Source organism: Trachemys scripta, chromosome 8 (assembly GCF_013100865.1).
Source record: "Trachemys scripta elegans isolate TJP31775 chromosome 8, CAS_Tse_1.0, whole genome shotgun sequence".
In the NCBI taxonomy this organism is placed as follows: domain Eukaryota; kingdom Metazoa; phylum Chordata; order Testudines; family Emydidae; genus Trachemys; species Trachemys scripta.
This window is the reverse complement of record NC_048305.1, coordinates 106,584,488-106,601,410: the sequence shown is the minus strand read 5'-3', so window position 1 is coordinate 106,601,410 and position 16,923 is coordinate 106,584,488. Positions and strand designations below refer to the sequence as shown.

Genomic DNA, 16,923 nt, shown 5'->3' with positions numbered 1-16,923 from the left:
CACAACTCATATTTTAATATCAGTAGTCTTACCTTTCTAATGTGATGGATGTGCCCTCTCTCCCCTACCGAGGCAGCCCCCGAGCTGGGTCTGGGAAGGAGGGGGTCTCTCTCCCGCCACAGCAGCCACAGAGCTTGGGCTGGGAAGGAAGGCCGTCTCTCTCCCCAGCAGCCGCAGCCCTGGAGCTGGGGAAAGACCACAGCCCTGCATGTCCCAAATTCCCCCGACCCCTTCTTCTCACCCCACTGCCCCCTCCCACCTACCCCCTATTCCCCCCAAGGCCAACACCTCACCTTACATGTGCATCTTCTCCAGGGTCCAGGCACCTAATTAGTGGAGCCACGCCTGCATGTCTCCACTAATTAGGTGGGTGGCCCTTCATTTTCTCGTGTGTGGCCATCCAGGCTCGCACCTTAGAGAGTTGGCTCATCTGTGGACCACCTGAATGGAGCTCACTTTGACCAAACGGATCACAGTTTGAGAACCTCTGGTGTAGACGCCAAAGCAGTTCAGTTACTGTGTGTCCTCCTGCAGCATTGTGAGTGGCTAAAAAGTCAAATTCTTGAGCAACCGTCCTAGCCACAAATAGCGCAGGGCTGGAGGGTAAAACTGGAGCATTGCTAGCGCTTGAGTCCTGCTGCGCTTTCTCCTTCGCTCTATTTGCTTTCCTCTCTCTCAATCACCTCTCTTCTGGCTCTTTGTCTCCGTGGATGCAGCCCTCCAGCGTGGCCTGTTGCCAGCTGCATCTTCCCAGCCTGCGATGTTGATGCTGAAAGTTTTCAACCCCGTCTTGCAAATGTCCATGAACCTGAGTTTGTCGGCCCAGTAGCCTTGAAGCATCTGTAAGTTCTCCATACAGGAGATCCTTTGTAATTCCTCCATCCAGCAACACAAGGTAGATGTCTGTGTTTGAAAGTGGGGATTAGAATTGTCAGTTTTGCTTTCTCAAGTAATTTGGTGTCAATAATTTTGGTTTCCTACTGGATTTTTAGAATACGATGAAGACAGCACATATGGATGGCATCTAGCCTTCTCTCCTGCCTTCTGTAGGAGGTCCAGGTCTTGCCACCGTACATCAGCGTGCTCAAAACACACATCAGGTACACACCTACCTTGGCGTTCAATGTTAATTTCCTGTTATTCCAAATGTGCTTGGTCAGTTGGCCAAATGCGGTAGCTCCCTTTCAGATGTAAGAATTAACCTTGTCTTCTAGAGATAAGTTATCCAATGCAGTTGATCTTAGATAGCGGAACCTGTGCACAGCTGCTAGAATGGTGTTAGTTACTGAAATCTCTGGTGCAGTCAACGCACCTTGTGCCCCAATCATTGTCTTCTTTAGACTTCTTTAGACTGATGGTTAGTCGAAATTCATCACCAGCTAGTGCAAAGCTATTGCAAAGTTGCTGAAGCTCCTCTTAACTGTGTGTGACGAGCACTGTGTTGTCAGTGAAAAGAGTTCTCATCAGCAGGTGTTTGACTTTGCTTTTTGCTCTTAGACGTCCAATGCTGAGGAGTTTTTCATCTGATCTTGTGTGGAGATGTACACCCTCAGTGCTAGATAGAAAGCATGACAAAGTTGATCAAGTACAGGCAGGAAGTGAAGAGAAACAGTCAAATGAAAAGGAGTCCCTTTCAGTTACATGACGTGAAGGCAGACAACTGAATATTGACAAATTGTATAAGTGCTTGTATGCAAATACTTGAAGTCTAAATCCTAAAATGGGTGAACTTGAGTGCCTGGCATTAAGTGAAGATGATGATACAATAGGTATCTCAGAAGCTTGGTGGAACAATGTTAATCAATGGGACACAGTAACACTATGGTACAAAATATATATGGATGACAGAGTGGGTCATGCTGAGGAGGGGAGTGGCACTATATGTGAAAAACAGCATAGAGTCAAACACAGTAAAAATGAAACGGATCAAACTGTGCCATAGAATCTCTGTGGATAGAAATTCCATCCTTGAATAATAAGAGTCTAGCAGTAGGAATATACTAACGACCACCTGACCAGGATGGTGACAGTGACTGTGAAATGCTCAGGGAGATTAGCGAGGCTACAAAAATAGAAAACCCAATAATAATGGGAGATTTCAACTTGTATTGACTGGGTACATGCCATCTCAAGATGTGATGCAGAGATAACATTTCTAGACACCATTAATGACTGCTTCTTGGAGCAGCTAGTCCTGGAACCCACAAGAGGAGAGGCAATTCTTGATTTAGTCCTAAGTGGAGCACAGAATCTGGTCCAAGAGCTGAATACAGCTGAACCGCTTGGTAATAGTGACCATAATGTAATGAAATTTAACATGGTTGTGGGGGAAAATACCAAAGAAACCCACTGCAATAGCATTTAACTTCAAAAAGGGGAACTACACAAAAATGAGGAAGCTAGTTAAATGAAAAGTAAAAAGGAACAGTCACAACAGTGAAATGCCTGCAAGCTGCATGGCAACTATTAAAAACACCATAATACAGACTCAACTAACTGTATACCCCAAATTAAAAAAAAAAAAGGACCAAAAAAGCCAGCATAGCTAAACAGAGTAAAAGAAGTGATTAGAGGCAAAAAGGCATTCTTTAAAAATGGGAAGTCAAATCCTACTGAGGAAAATAGAAAGGCGCATAAACTCTGGCAAGTCAAGTGTAAAAGTATAATTAGGCAGGCCAAAAAAGAATTTGAAGATCAAATAGCAAAGGATAGAAACAGCAAAATTTTTTATGTACATCAGAAGCAGGCAGCCTGCCAAACAGTCAGTGGAGCCAATGGAGGAATGAGGTGCTAAAGAAGCACTCGAGGAAGACAAGGCCGTTGCAGAGAAGCTAAATAAATTCTTTGCATTGGTCTTCATTGCCGAGGATGAGAGTGGTAGTTCCAAACCTGAGCCATTCTTTCCAGGTGACAAATCTGAGGAACTGTCCTAGATTGAGGCGTCAAGAAGGTTTTGGAACAAGCTAACAAAATAAACAGCAATAAGTCGCCAGGACCAGATGGTATTCACGCCAGAGTTCTGAAGGAACTCAAATATGAAATTGCAGAACTACTGACTGTGGTATGTAACTTATCACTTAAATCAGCCTCTGTACCAGGTGACTGAAAGGTAGGTAATGTAACGCTGAGTTTTAAAAAAGCCTCCAGAGGAGATCCTGGAAATTACAGGCTGGTAAGCCTAACTTCAGTACCAGGCAAACTGGTTGAAAATATAGTTAAGAACAGAATTATCAGACACACACAGATGAATGTGATTTGCTGGGGAAGAGTCAAAGCAGCTTTTGTAAAGGGAATCATGCCTCACCAATCTACTAGAATTCTTTGAGGGGATCAAATAAACATGTGGACGAGGGAGATCCAGTGGATATAGTGTACTTAGATTTTCAGAAAGCCTTTGACAAGGTCCCTCACCAAAGGCTCTTAAGCAAAGTAAGCTGTCATGGGATAAGAGAGAAAGTCCTCTCATGGATTACTAATGGGTTAAAAGATAGGAAAGAAAGGGTAGGAATAAATGGTCAGCTCTCAGAATGGAGAGAGGTAAATAGCGGTGTCCCCCAGGGGTCTGTACTGGGACCAGCGCTGTTCAACGTATTCATAAATGATCTGGAAAAAGGGGTAAACGGTGAGGTGGCAAAATTGGAGATGAAACAAAATTACTCAAGATAGTGAAGTCTAAAGCTGACTGTGAAGAGTTACAAAGGGATCTCACTAAATTGGGTGACTAGGCAAGAAAATGGCAGATGAAATTCAGTGTTAAGTGCAAAGTAATGCGCATTGGAAAACAGTCCCAACTAGGCATACAAAATTAGCTGTTACCACTCAAAAAAGAGATGTTGGAGTCATTATGGATAGTTCTCTGAAAACATCCACTCAATATGCAGCGGCAGTCAAAAAAGCAAACAGAATGTTAGGAACCATTAGGAAATGGATCGATCATGAGACAGTAAATATCATAGTGCCACTGTGTAAATCCATGGTACGCCCACACCTGGAATACTGCATGTAGTTCTGGTCGCCCCATCTCAAAAAAGATATATTACAATTGGAAAAGGTACAGAGAAGAGCAACAAAAATGATTAGGGGTATGGAACAGCTTCCACACAAGGCGAGATTAAACAGACTGGGACTGATCAGCTTAGAAAAGAGGCGACTAAGGGAAGATATGATAAAGATCTATAAAATCGTGAGTGGTATGGAGAGAGTGAATAGGAAAGTGTTATTTGCCCCTTCATATAATACAAGAACCATGGGTCTCCCAATGAAATGAATAGGCTGCTGATTTAAAACAAACAAAAGGAAGTCAAGTATCAAAGGGGTACCCGTGTTAGTCTGAATCTGTAAAAGCAGCAAAGAGTCCTGTGGCACCTTATAGACTAACAGACGTATAGGAGCATGAGCTTTTGTGGGTGAATACCCACTTCTTCGGATGCATGGGAACAAAAGGAAGTACTTCTTCACACAACACACAGTCAAGCTGTAGAACTCGTTGCCAGGGGATGTTATGAAGGCCAAAAGTATAACTGAGTTCAAAAGAGAACGAGATGAGTTCATGGAGGACAGGCTATTAGCCAAGACAGTCAGGGACACAGCCTCATGCTCTGGGTGTCCCTAAACCTCTGACTGCCAGAAGCTGAAACTGGACAACGCAGGATGCATCATTTTATTATTACCCTGCCTTCTTCATTCCCTCTGGGGCATCTGGCACTGCCCGCTGTTGGCAGACAGGACACTGGGCTAGATGGCCTTTGGTCTGACCCAGTCTGGCCGTTCTTATGTTGTGACGAAACAGCAGAGACAAGAATATGCCAAAGAGTGTTTGTTCAAAAACACATCCTGTTTCACACCCCTGTGGCTTTGAAAGCTGTCGGCTTGCTCACCACCATACTGGACTGCAGCCTTCATGCTATGCTGTGCAAGGATCCAATTAGACTGAGGACGATTGGGTGGGGGGCAAACAGTTCTACCAAGCAATTGAAAAAAGCCCTTTCTGCTGACCAGATCAAAAGCCTTTGTAAGAGCTGTGCGGGCCATGTAGAGAGGTTTTTCCTTGTTCTTGACACTTTTCTTGCAGTTGCCTTAGTGCAAAGACCGTGTCGATGGTAAATGTACTGGCGAGGAAGCTGTGCTGACTCTCTGGAGGTTCAAGATCAGCAGTAATTTGCAGTCTTTTGAGGGTGACCCATGGGAATGCCTTGCCAGCAGCACTAAGGAGAGAAATTCCTCTGTAGTTGTTGCAGTCACTCTGGTCACCTCTGTTTTTATACAACATTATGATGGTGGCGACCTTCCTGTCTCCCGCTCCCTCCAGCAGGGAAGGAAGACATCGTGCAGATGTTTAAACGCAAGCTGTCCTCCTTGTTTCGGTACTTCAGCTGGAATCCCATCTCTTCCTGACGCCTTTCCTAGTGCTAGGAAGGGAACTGCCTTTTCAGATTTATTTACAGGTGGCTCAGCATCCAGCTTTTCGACGGTCTGGAGCCTGCGGATCACAGTGAGTGGAAACAGTGGTACCTGCAGTGCATATAATAATAATCGCCGCGGAAGGTGCTCTCGCTGACAGAGGAAATTAGTCCGTCTTCAGGTTACATCCCCCTGGGGATGGGGCCTGTTCTTGAAGGTTGAAATCCTGTTTTTAGGGGTTAGCAGGTCTGCACTCCTTGCATTCAGGACCCCAGCCCTCTATCCCTTGCGAAACTCCCTGTTAGCAGTCCCTGTTTACACCTCCCTGCCTTGAGAGTGGAGACTGCAAGGGGATAGGAGGACACTTCATGAAGGAGATGCTAGATCTATACGTGTCCCACAAAGGCACAACCCATGGCAAAGGTCTGGAGAATTGAAGCTGCAAATATCGATGCTGCAAGGTTAGGGCTGTTACCGTAGTATAGTTTTAAGAGTTCCCATGTAACATTCCCAGGGTGGAGGACTGGAGGAGGCGGTAGGGTGCTGTCTGGTTAGTGCTGAGACTGCCCTCCCATCTTTATGTTCAGGGTTGATTGCTTAATCAGGCCGTCGTGGTGCTGGCCTAGCCCCTCTTCTCTGTCAGTCCCCTGCCCCTGTTCACCTTTCCTGAGTAGATCAGCTTACCGGGAGTCACTGTACAAGGAGGTGCCCTATTTCCAAATAAATATCCAAGAGCCGGGAGTGAACATTTGTAGACCTCACCTCTCCCACACTTTTAATTGACTAAAATTAAAACTCAATTAAGTGTGGTTGCTTGGAGGTTTCACATAATTTAGCACTCACCTTGGTGAGCTGGAGAGCTGCAGTGTGTATGAACTCTGCTTCCAGAACAATCGCTTTGCACTTTATACAGTGCATCTTGCCATCGAGCTCCAAGTGGTTTAAAGGGTGGGGCAGAATCATTATCCCCATTTTAGAAATGGGGTACACAGAGAGGAAGGAACTGCCTCAAGTAAGTGTCAGAACTGGGACTAGGGATAAACAGTGAGGTGGCAAAGTTTGCAGACGATACTAAACTGCTCAAGAGAGTTAAGACCAAAGCAGACTGTGAAGAACTTCAAAAAGATCTCACAAAACTAAGTGATTGGGCAACAAAATGGCAAATGAAATTTAATGTGGATGAATGTAAAGTAATGCACATTGGAAAAAATAACCCCAACTATACATACAATATGATGGAGGCTAATTTAGCTAAAACTAATCAGGAAAAAGATCTTGGAGTCATCGTGGATAGTTTTCTGAAGACGTCCACGCAGTGTGCAGCGGCAGTCAAAAAAGCAAACAGGATGTTAGGAATTATTCAAAAAGGGATAGAGAATAAGACGGAGAATATCTTATTGGCCTTATATAAATCGATGGTACGCCCACATCTTGAATACTGCATACAGATGTGGTCTCCTCATCTCAAAAAAGATATACTGGCACTAGAAAAGGTTCAGAGAAGGGCAACTAAAATGATCAGGGGTTTGGAACGGTCCCATATGAGGAGAGATTAAAGAGGCTAGCACTTTTCAGCTTGGAAAAGAGGAGACTAAGGGGGGATATGATAGAGGTATATAAAATCATGAGTGGTGTGGAGAAAGTGAATAAGGAAAAGTTATTTACTTGTTCCCATAATACAAGAACTAGGGGACACCAAATGAAATTAATGGGCATCAAGTTTAAAACAAATAAAAGGAAGTTCTTCACACAGTACACAGTCAACCTGTGGAACTCCTTACCTGAGGAGGTTGTGAAGGCTAGCACTATAACAGAGTTTAAAAGAGAACTGGATAAATTCATGGAGGTTAAGTCCATTAATGGCTATTAGCCAGGATGGGTAAGGAATGGTGTCCCTAGCCTCTGTAAGAGGGTGGAGATGGATGGCAGGAGAGAGATCACTTGATCATTGCCTGTTAGGCTCACTCCCTCTGGGGCACCTGGCATTGGCCACTGTCAGCAGACAGGATACTGGGCTGGATGGACCTTTGGTCTGACCCGGTACAGCCGTTCTTATGTTAGAAGCTGGGAGTCCTGACTCCTGGATCTATACTGCATCCGCTAGGCTCTAGGTGCTGATTAAGTATTATTTGAATTACCAGAGCAGCTAGCTGAGATCAGGGCTCCAGTGTAGCAGACTTTACAGGGACGTAGTGTAAGAGAGTCCCTGTCCCAAAGACTTTACAATCTCAATCGAAAAGACCGACGGAAAGTGGAAGGAAAAAGAGAGAGGTGGGAAGTGATTTGCTCAAGGTGCAGGCTAGCAGCAGAGCTGAGAGTAGCACCTAGGACTCTGGATTGTCAGTCAGTGTCCTGTGCACTAGCCCAGAGAGCCCCCTGTTCTTGGAGGACACCCCTTTTCACAGGCTGTCAGAGGAGAATGGAAACTCCCCAGGCAGAAGTCACCATAGCTTTTCCATGTGCTCTTTAGAAGAGGGCAGAGACATCCCGGGGGCTCTTGTATAGTCTGTGCTCTCTGTTCATTTTCTTTCAAGCTGGGTGTTAGTAGGAATCATCCATTTCTTGCTAGGCTCTTGAGGACCCTCTTTTCCTTCCAGGCCTGGCCTCACTGCGTTTACCACAGTGTCGTTCAAGCCCACTCCCACCAGGTCTAGATGAGAGATGCTGGTAAAAACGAAAAAAGTAAAACTGTTTCCCCATGCTTCCCCCCTTCCCCGCTCCCCCCCCCCGTTCCTCCCATCTTCTTGTTAATTGCTGGAAATGGGTCATTTTCATTACCACTACAAACAGTTCTTTTTCCCTCCTGCTGATAAAAGCTCACCTTAACTGATCACTCTCCTTATAGTGTGTATGGTAACACCCATTGTTTCATGTTCTCTGTGTGTATATCTATCTTCCTACTGTATTTTCCACTGCATGCATCCGAAGAAGTGGGCTGTAGCCCACGAAAGCTTATGCTCAAATAAATGTGTTAGTCTCTAAGGTGCCACAAGTCCTCCTGTTCTTTTTGGTAAAAACCAAGTTATCTCCAAGATTACCCCAAGAGCTCTGTGGCGGCAAAATTGCCCGAGTCTCCAGAACTGTGGAGGAGACAGACTGGAAGCTACAGCTTTCCTGTTGCACCACATTGCAGAGGGTATTTAACGAGAGCCGGGGAATCTCCTGACCAGTGAGGCACAGACATGGGTAGGCTACTGTTGGTCCTGCACCAGCTAGCTTTCCCTACTGTGAGTTGTGGGGGATACCTGGCAGGCTGCCCAGAGACTGGCTGCATGGAGAAAGAAGATCAGAGAAAGCAGGCGCAGGGAGACATGGGTTCGAAGTCAGAGTTCAGGACTAGGAACCAGCAGCTTTTGCTTTCTAATGCTGGATCTGACATGGACTCCCTCTGTGGCCTTGGACAAATCCATTAATCCCTAACCTAAGTTTTCCCAGCCGTCATTTGGGGACTTGCCTCTTGGGAGGGCAGGAGGAGTCTGTGAGGATTGATTTCGTGTTTGTAAAGAGCTTTGAAGAGGAGCAGGGCTGTAGAAGTGTTGAGGGTGGCAGTTGTCTTTGTTTGTGAAGGTGGTGACGTTCCAGAAAGATGCAGCACTCCCTAGATGGAGCAGGGATGGGACGGGAAGGGTTACCTGAAGCAGCCACCCAGGGAACCAGAAGCTCAGGCATGAAGCTTAAACAGGGACACCCCTTAACTGCACAGACGTCGGAGAGCCTTTACCCAGAGAGAAGGATGACTGTTCTGCCTGAAAGAAGAGCGATGCACAATTCAAGAGGAAGATCCCCAAGCGTCTGCGATTGACGGGAAAGGTGCTGTGCTCCGTGGCACTGGGGGGCTGGTACACAGGGGAGGAACGTCAGCTAGCTAAAGGTTAAAGGATCACCCTGAAGGTGCTGCCCCTAGAGAGGGGGACGGAGGCCGATCACAGCAAGAATAGCCCCAGGTATAAAACCAATGGCCGCTTGCCTGCCCTGGCCATAGACCTCTACGCTGGCTCTCGAGAGGCAGGTGAGTAAATCACGCAGCCCGGCTCTATCATGGCAGGACCCGTCTTTGTGCCCCTCACAAAGGCACAAAGTGTTGTGGTTTTGGTGCGTGTGGGGTGTGTATTGGCTCGTTGGAGCCTCTGCTCCATCCAGGCCCACAGAGGCCATGGGGGAAAGAACAATGGAGTGAGCCCAGGGCTGGGTTTTCCTTGTAGCTGGCCCTAAGCAGGCTGAGGCACACAATGCCAGGGGGTGGGCTGGGGGGGGGGCTCTTTGTCCTGCTGTTTTATACACTCTCTTTTCAAGGTGAGGAGGAGGGAGAGGGGCTGAGAAGTTTTTGAATTTCAATCAGATTTGGCTTTGAAAGAATTTGGCTTTTGTTGTGTGTGTGTGTGTGTGTGTGTGTGTGTGTGTGTGCGTGCGTGCGCGTGGTGGTGGGGGGGTTACATTTCAGCTGAGCCTGGCGGACGGGTGCTGGGGAGCGGGTGGGGAGGGTTTCTTTTGCAGTGGCTTTAATGACACTCAGTGTGGCTCTGTGGCTAGTCATCCAAAAAAAAGTGTCCTCTTTAGAGCCATGGCTCCTTGTTACTGGGCACACATGGGGGCTGGCAGAGCCTCATTTGCTTCTTTCGTGACTTTAACGGTGGGCGTGTAGATGTAAAGCATCGTGTATGAAATACCGGCCTTTCTGAATGGCCTGTCCCGCTCAAAGCCCAGACTTCCTCTCCCACTCCCCTCCATGGCAGCTTTGACTTGCGTAAGCTGGTGAAGAATGAACCCACCCATGCCTAGAAATCCGCCTCCTCCCTTGCCTCCCACCCCTTCTCCTCTTTATTGAGAAATGAAACGGACCAGATCTTAGAGAGAGCAGCTGCCTGTTCCTTGGGGGCTGCCTGGCCTGGTGCTCTGTTTTATAACCTCTGGATGAAAGGGGGGCATAGGGTGTCAGGCAGGTTCAGAGTTCAGGTCTGGTACGCTCTACCCACCCAACAGCTTGGAGAATTAACACATGCGAGGCTGTAGGGCGACGTCCGCCTTGCGGTGCACCTCCCCGGAGCCGCCTGGTTCTCCAGCATGCGGGTCGCACTGCTGTGTGTGTTCCTCCCCTTCCATTGGGGTGGAGGGTAGTGAAGTGTGTAGCCCCCTGCGTGAGGACATGGCTACCACCACGGAGCAGGCGTGAGAAGGGCTTGTTTGGTCTGACACTCCAAAACCCCTGGGCGGGCACCAGGGGATTTCCAGTCTCACAGCTCTGTGACAAGGGAGCCCGGATCCAAGAGGAGGACCTTCATGTGCCAGTTCATCCTGCCCCACTAGCTCCCTTTCCAGTGCAGAGACAAAGTGGAGAACCCAGCGCCCTCTCTCCATAGCCAGACCTTGTTGTCGGGTGGCTTGGGGAGGGCATGGGGTGCAGGAAGGAGGTGCAGCTTAATGTGTAACTGTTGTCATTCACGCTCAGGCATATGCATCTCATAGCATTCACTCGACTGTACGTTGCAAGGCTGTAAACATTCCACTTCCTGGTCGCCTGCCTCAGAGCCTATGAAACTAGGACCAGCCAAGGGCTGTATCAGATGCACAGTGCAGATGGCCCTCTCTCCTTTGTGTGTGTCTGTGTTTGACTCTTCCATTCAGCAGCAGGAGACATTATTTTCCTTTTTGTTTTGTGTAGACTTGTTTAAAAAACAAACAAAAAGCAAAAACCAAAGACATCCTCTGAGCTTTCCAATCCTGTGTGTTCAGACACACACCCCGTTCACTCACACTCATGTGCTGAGCGCAATCCTAATGCCACTCATTTACTCGCTACTGTACGGCATTGGGACCAGCACGGAGTTTAAAACGAAGAAGGGTTAATGGAGAAGATTAAGAGGAACAAAACAGTCTCCCAGGGTGGGTATTATTCAAACGGGACGAGAAATTGATAGAAATCCTTAATTCTGGGTCCTGCATAGAACGGGCAGTACATTCCTGACTAAGACATCAACTGTCTATATGGTCTATGTGTGCATAAAGTATGCTGTGAATATATTCCATGTCTGTCTCTGCAGTACGTGTATGTGCTGCTGAAACCGATGGAATACCTTCTTTATTTCCTCTGCCCTATTATAAACAGCAGCACCATGGCATTACCTGCCTTTGCTGCTGGCCGCTTCTCCGCTCTGCCTATTCACGCTGATGCTTCCAACTATCTAAAGGGGGAGGGATAGCTCAGTGGTTTGAGCATTGGCCTTCTAAATCTAGGGTTGTGAGTTCAATCCTTGAGAGGGGCGGTTTAGGAATTCGGGAGGGGGACTGTCCGGGACAGTACTTGGTCCTGCTAGTGAAGGCAGGGGACTGGACCTGCTGTCCAAGTACATGGTTAAAAGGAAAACAGTCTGCTCTCTGGTCAGGCGAATCTTTCCCGTGCTTCGCACACCTCACCATTCACAGCCTGGGGTAGCACTTGAGGCTGTTTGGGGCAAAATCTTTGTCATATGCTGCAGCAACAGGTCTCCCACTGTGTGTAAAAGCCAGGGCAATAAGGGTGGGGAAAATCCAGTTTATATGGTGGGTTTGTCCTGCCAAGGATGGGAGTCCTATGCAGCTAGTTCAGCAGCAGAGCGCTAAGGAGTGTCACGATGGCTGAGATGGGAAGCCTGCCACTGAGATCTGGTGTCACCCAATACACGAGCAGTGGAGGAAGAAGGGCGTAGCCCTGCAGCTGGTCTGATCACTTTGCTGCTAGCTGTGGCTGAATAAATTCCCCCAGTTATGTCAGTCGATCAATCTGCAAAGGTAGCGTATCATAGAATATCAGGGTTGGAAGGGATCTCAGGAGGTCATCTAGTTCCACCCCCTGCTCAAAGCAGGACCAATCCCTATCAGACCAGGAACCACCTGCACAAATCCAAGTTGATGATGATTTTGGGTGGCTTTTGGATTTCCACAGTAAAATCCACCCTGGGTGGGGTGGAGGGCGGGGAAGATTTTACAATAAGGGAAGTTTAAAAAAACAACAGGCTCTGAAGGGGGAAATTGCTGTGTGATTAAAAACCTGGGTACTAGGGTCCCAGACTTGCAGTCAGACCCGCTTGCAGAGACCCTTGACTCCAATGGGATGCTGTGTGGACGTGTGGGTCAGCCCACGCTGATCCAGTTGCAGGATTGAGGCGTACCAGAATGTTTCCTCGTGTGATCAAGTGAATAGGAACCTGGATAATTTACTGAGAACCTTGGCTGGGACTTTGTCCTGAACGTGCTGCAAAGTGTTGCTTGGTTTTGGGTTTTGGGGTGTTTTCCTTCTTTAATCAAAACTTTTTCTCCCTGGGACAGAGGCCAGGCGGTGAGTCAAGAAGGGCTGTTTGTCAGCTGGAAGTGGGCGTCTGTTTTATTTAAGAAGGGGCGGGAGGGACTCCTCTCGACACCTGTATTTATATTCACAGTTGATTTTTGATCGAGCTCTGAATTTAACTGAGGTGTGAATGAACGGCCACCAGTCATGACTTAGTTCCGGTCCGTGTCATGCCAGGGTGTCATGTGGGTTTGAAGCTCAGGGCCTGTTTGATTTGGGTCTCTCCTGCAACTTTGTTTTGCTTTTGCCTTTTAAAAAGAATATTATTTTTTACTCTGTGCCTCCTGGACTGACCCGATTCCCACGTCTTGGACCCCTCCAAAGAAAAAGCCCCCACAGGTTTAGTAAAGTTGCTTTTGTTTGCTTCCTGCAGGGCAGATTCAGCCAGTGCCGGCTTTGGTCTCAGGAGATTCCCCTGCCACCCCCACTTGCCTCGCTCCGTCGCCGGCAGCTTTTTCATTATTTATTTAATGTCTTGTACCGTAAATAATGGTGACTTTATGGTTATTAGGAACGGGTTAAGGTACATGCGGGCAGCACCAGGCTGCCTTCAAAAGGAACAGGCCCGGCATAAAATGTTGCGGTAATTGCTTTACTGCTGAGTGCTTGGTCTTTATTTTGTGTCCGATTTGTCTCTTAAGCCAGCGTAACATTCTCCCCGCTGCAGGAGAATGCAGAGAGCAAATTGAAGGTCTGAGCGTGAACAATGCAACATGGTGCACTGCTGGGTTTTTCTTTTCTTTTCTCTTTCTTCGTTCCTCTCTCGACCTCCCTCCAGTCATCTCTGCTCCCCCTCCCCCCACTACCCTCTTCTGCTTCTTGGCCTCTCTGGTTATCACGCCGCTGCTGGCTTCTCTGCATCCTGTTCAGGGCAGGTGAGATTGGAGGCAGAAGCCGGCAGGTCCTGTTCTAAAGCAAAGAAAAAATAAAGGTGGAAAGTGCCACCTTAGTCAGAGCCAAATGTGTGTTTCAGGCTGAGATCCAAAGGCCTGTCCCAACCCAAGACTGATGATTCCTTTCCTGCATTTCCGGCAACGTTTGTGTGCACAACAGCTAGGGATGCTCCCAAGTGTCTTCAGCCCCCATCAGCAGCATGGCCGCTGCCTGGACTCTGAGCCCACGCCACCGCAGACCGGCGAGGAGTGGGTCACGGTGACAGGTGTCTTTTGAAGCCACCATCGTTAGGTGCTGACTCCTTGTGAGGGTTTGTGCCATCCTGACATGCACAATATTTGCCTTGGTAGGAGTAATTAAATGTGGATTTCTGATCCTTTTAATGCAAAGCTTCCCTTTCCACCCCCTGAATCATAAAAGGCAGGTTCAGTTGAACTACACCCAATGGATGGTTTCTGCAGCAGGAGCAAACCCAATGGTACCTCAGTCATTCCATGGTCCTGTTAGTTAACCTAGGTCTTTGCCAATCCCTCTCCTCCCCATCAGGAACCTGCAACTCTGAGCAGCCAAAACTGCACCAGTTTGGTACTGTTTTCTCGTGAGATTTATTTTCAGCAAAGGGGATTCTGTGCAGCTCAGGTCTGATAGAAAGAAAAGGGGTCTAAGTGCACAGGCCCCGGACTCCTGGGTTCCATTCACAACTGTGCGTCTACTCTCTATGACCTTGAGCAAGTCACTTTGCCTCTCTGGTGTCTCAGTTTCTCCGTTTGTAAATGGGAATAATATTGGGGAATATTACCACCTACCTGCCTGGTTCATTTAATAAACATCTGTAAATGGCTTTAATAGAGGAATGCGGGCCTGCAATGGCGTCTTATAATAAATCAGAGCCAAGTTGTAGAAGATCAATGATTTATTTAAAATCAAGCAAATGGATGAGCCAGTGGCTATAGAAACTAGGAAATGCAACGTTTGGGCTAATCTCTGGTCACTGGTTACCTGTGGCTTGCTCATCCACCGCAGCTGTATGGATTTCTACACAAGGTTCAGCTGTCCTCTAGATCAGGGGGAAAATCTGTGTTGGTTGGCAAGTCACCACTTCCCGTGCTTGCGGCATGTTTATCTGGGGTTTTATCTGCTTCAGAACAAATGACTACCTCTTGGGTCCAATAAGTGCCACTGCTGGGTGACCGCACAAGGTCCTGTTCCCACTCCGTTTGCATTCAGGATCTTTTCATGGCATGAATTGCTGTTAAGCAGTGGCTGAGGCCATGAGTGCTTTGCTGGTGGAAAAGCAGTGTCAATGATGGATTCGATTTAGAAAGGCATTCTCAAGCTTCTCCCAGTCTCCCTTTGGTCTCAGTCTCGAGTTCTCCAGTTTTCCTGGTTTTAGACCTGGCCTTTCTATCTGGACCCTTCTGTCTCTCTTCCCACCCAACACCAGGAAGTACAGAGGAACAAAAATAACCCCCAGGGCATGTTAGTTTTGAAATAGCTTTGGTTTGAGTTTTGGCCAAAGGTTTGGATCTAGCCTGTATCAGAAGTGCACCATCCAATCCGAACAGCGACCAGGCTGAGAAGTTTGATTTGCACAAAAATCCAACTTTTCACCTCACCTCGAGGCACAAAACTTACTGGAAATTAGAAGAAGGAGGGTTTCTGCCTTACCTGAGTCTCTCTGGGAAATGGCATGATTAGTGGAGCAAAATTATTATACAACAGAGGGTGTTGTTGTTTTTTTGCAAGGGGCAAGGGGTTATTTTAATCAGAAAGTGCTAATCATCAAATTCAGCTCACAAATCAATGGGTCACAGTCCTGGCACAGAGCAAACTGATGTTGAAAATCAGAGCCCTGAACAGGTTTGATCCCCTTTCGCCCCCTCCTCTTCCCAACCCTCTCCCCGAACAACGACAGAGTATTTAATAAAAAGCCATGAGTGGAAATAGGAATGAAATGGGCTGAGTGAAGGCAGGGCGGGAGGGGTAAGGATTTACTCTGTGTGTCTGAACAGCTTTAATTAGATGTTTGCTGGTCTCTAGTGTGGTGGCTTGCTGGGACAATCCAGTTAAAGGGGTTGCCTTTCATCTTGGTTAGATGCTCTCTTCTCAGCTGAGAAAGATGGTGGGCTGTTTTTAGTATGGGGTATGGCGGGGGGAGCGGGGGTTAGAACTCAGGCCCTAGGATCCCCCAAATTGGAGTATTCCTAAAGGAGATGGGTCCTTATAAAAAAATAACTAAAACAATCCAACTCTGCTACAAACCGTTTACCGGCCACCAAAGTCAGCAGTAAAATGGACAGCGCTGCCTCTCCAGGCTTAATGTGTCCTGTTTTCTGACCCCGAAACGTTCCCTTGATGAAAGGATCAAGTTGGGAGCATTGTCCCAGTGTCTTGAAAAGAGCTGCACAGAATGCTCTTTTGTGTTAAGTTGCCTTTTTTTTTTTTTTTTTGAACTACTGCCTGCTGTGTTTTTTTCCCTTCCCCCTCCCTTATATACGGGGGGGGGGGGGGAAAGACTGGGATGGACAGCGATACAGACAGAGACTGGCTTGAGGAACCATCTGTGCTGGGGTGTAATCCATTGGAGCTGAAAAATTAAACAGCATTTTCAATTAACTTTCTCTCTCGGGCTTTTTTTTCCTGTTGTGTGGAAGTTTTATTTTAACCCTTTTAACGCCACTGGGTTAGGAGGATGGATCAGGGGTTGGGTTCACTGGGGACTTTGCTCCTCGTGGGGGCGGGGAGGTCATAGGAATGTATGAATTGAGACACCGGATCAGATTAGCAGTCCATCAAGTCCAGTCTCCTGTCTATGACAGTGACCAGCACCAGATGCGTCAGAGGAGGGTTCAAGAAAATCTATAGGATTCTGGAATAAACTGGCTTTAGGAAGAATTTCTTCCTACACCCCACTGATAAGTGATTGGCTCATACCCTGAAGCAGAAGGGTCTAAAAAACAAAAATAGTTTTTAGCCTAACTAATGTAACGGTGGATGATCTCATTCTCCATATACCCGTCTAGTCATTTTTAAAAATCCTCCTACGATCTTGGCTCAAATGATACCTTGAGGCAGTGAGTTCCACAGGCTAACTATATCTTGTGTTTACAAGTATTGCCTTTTGATCAGTTTTAAATTTGTTATCTTTCGGTTCCATTGACTGTCCCCTTACTCTTCTCTCCGGGGAAATGTGTGAAATAGGAGTGCCCAATTTACCTGCTCCGTCCCATTCGTTATTTTGATACATCCATCATGGGCACTCGTATTCATCTTCTCTCTAAACTATCTGTCTTTTCAATCTCCTTGTA

General features: G+C 47.2%; 1 protein-coding gene across 2 annotated transcripts in view; it reads left to right on the top strand.

Moving 5' to 3' along the window:
- RNF220 (ring finger protein 220) overlaps positions 1-16,923 on the top strand; it is a 327,682-nt gene that overhangs the window by 53,865 nt on the left and 256,894 nt on the right. The gene's annotated exons all lie outside the window — the stretch shown is intronic.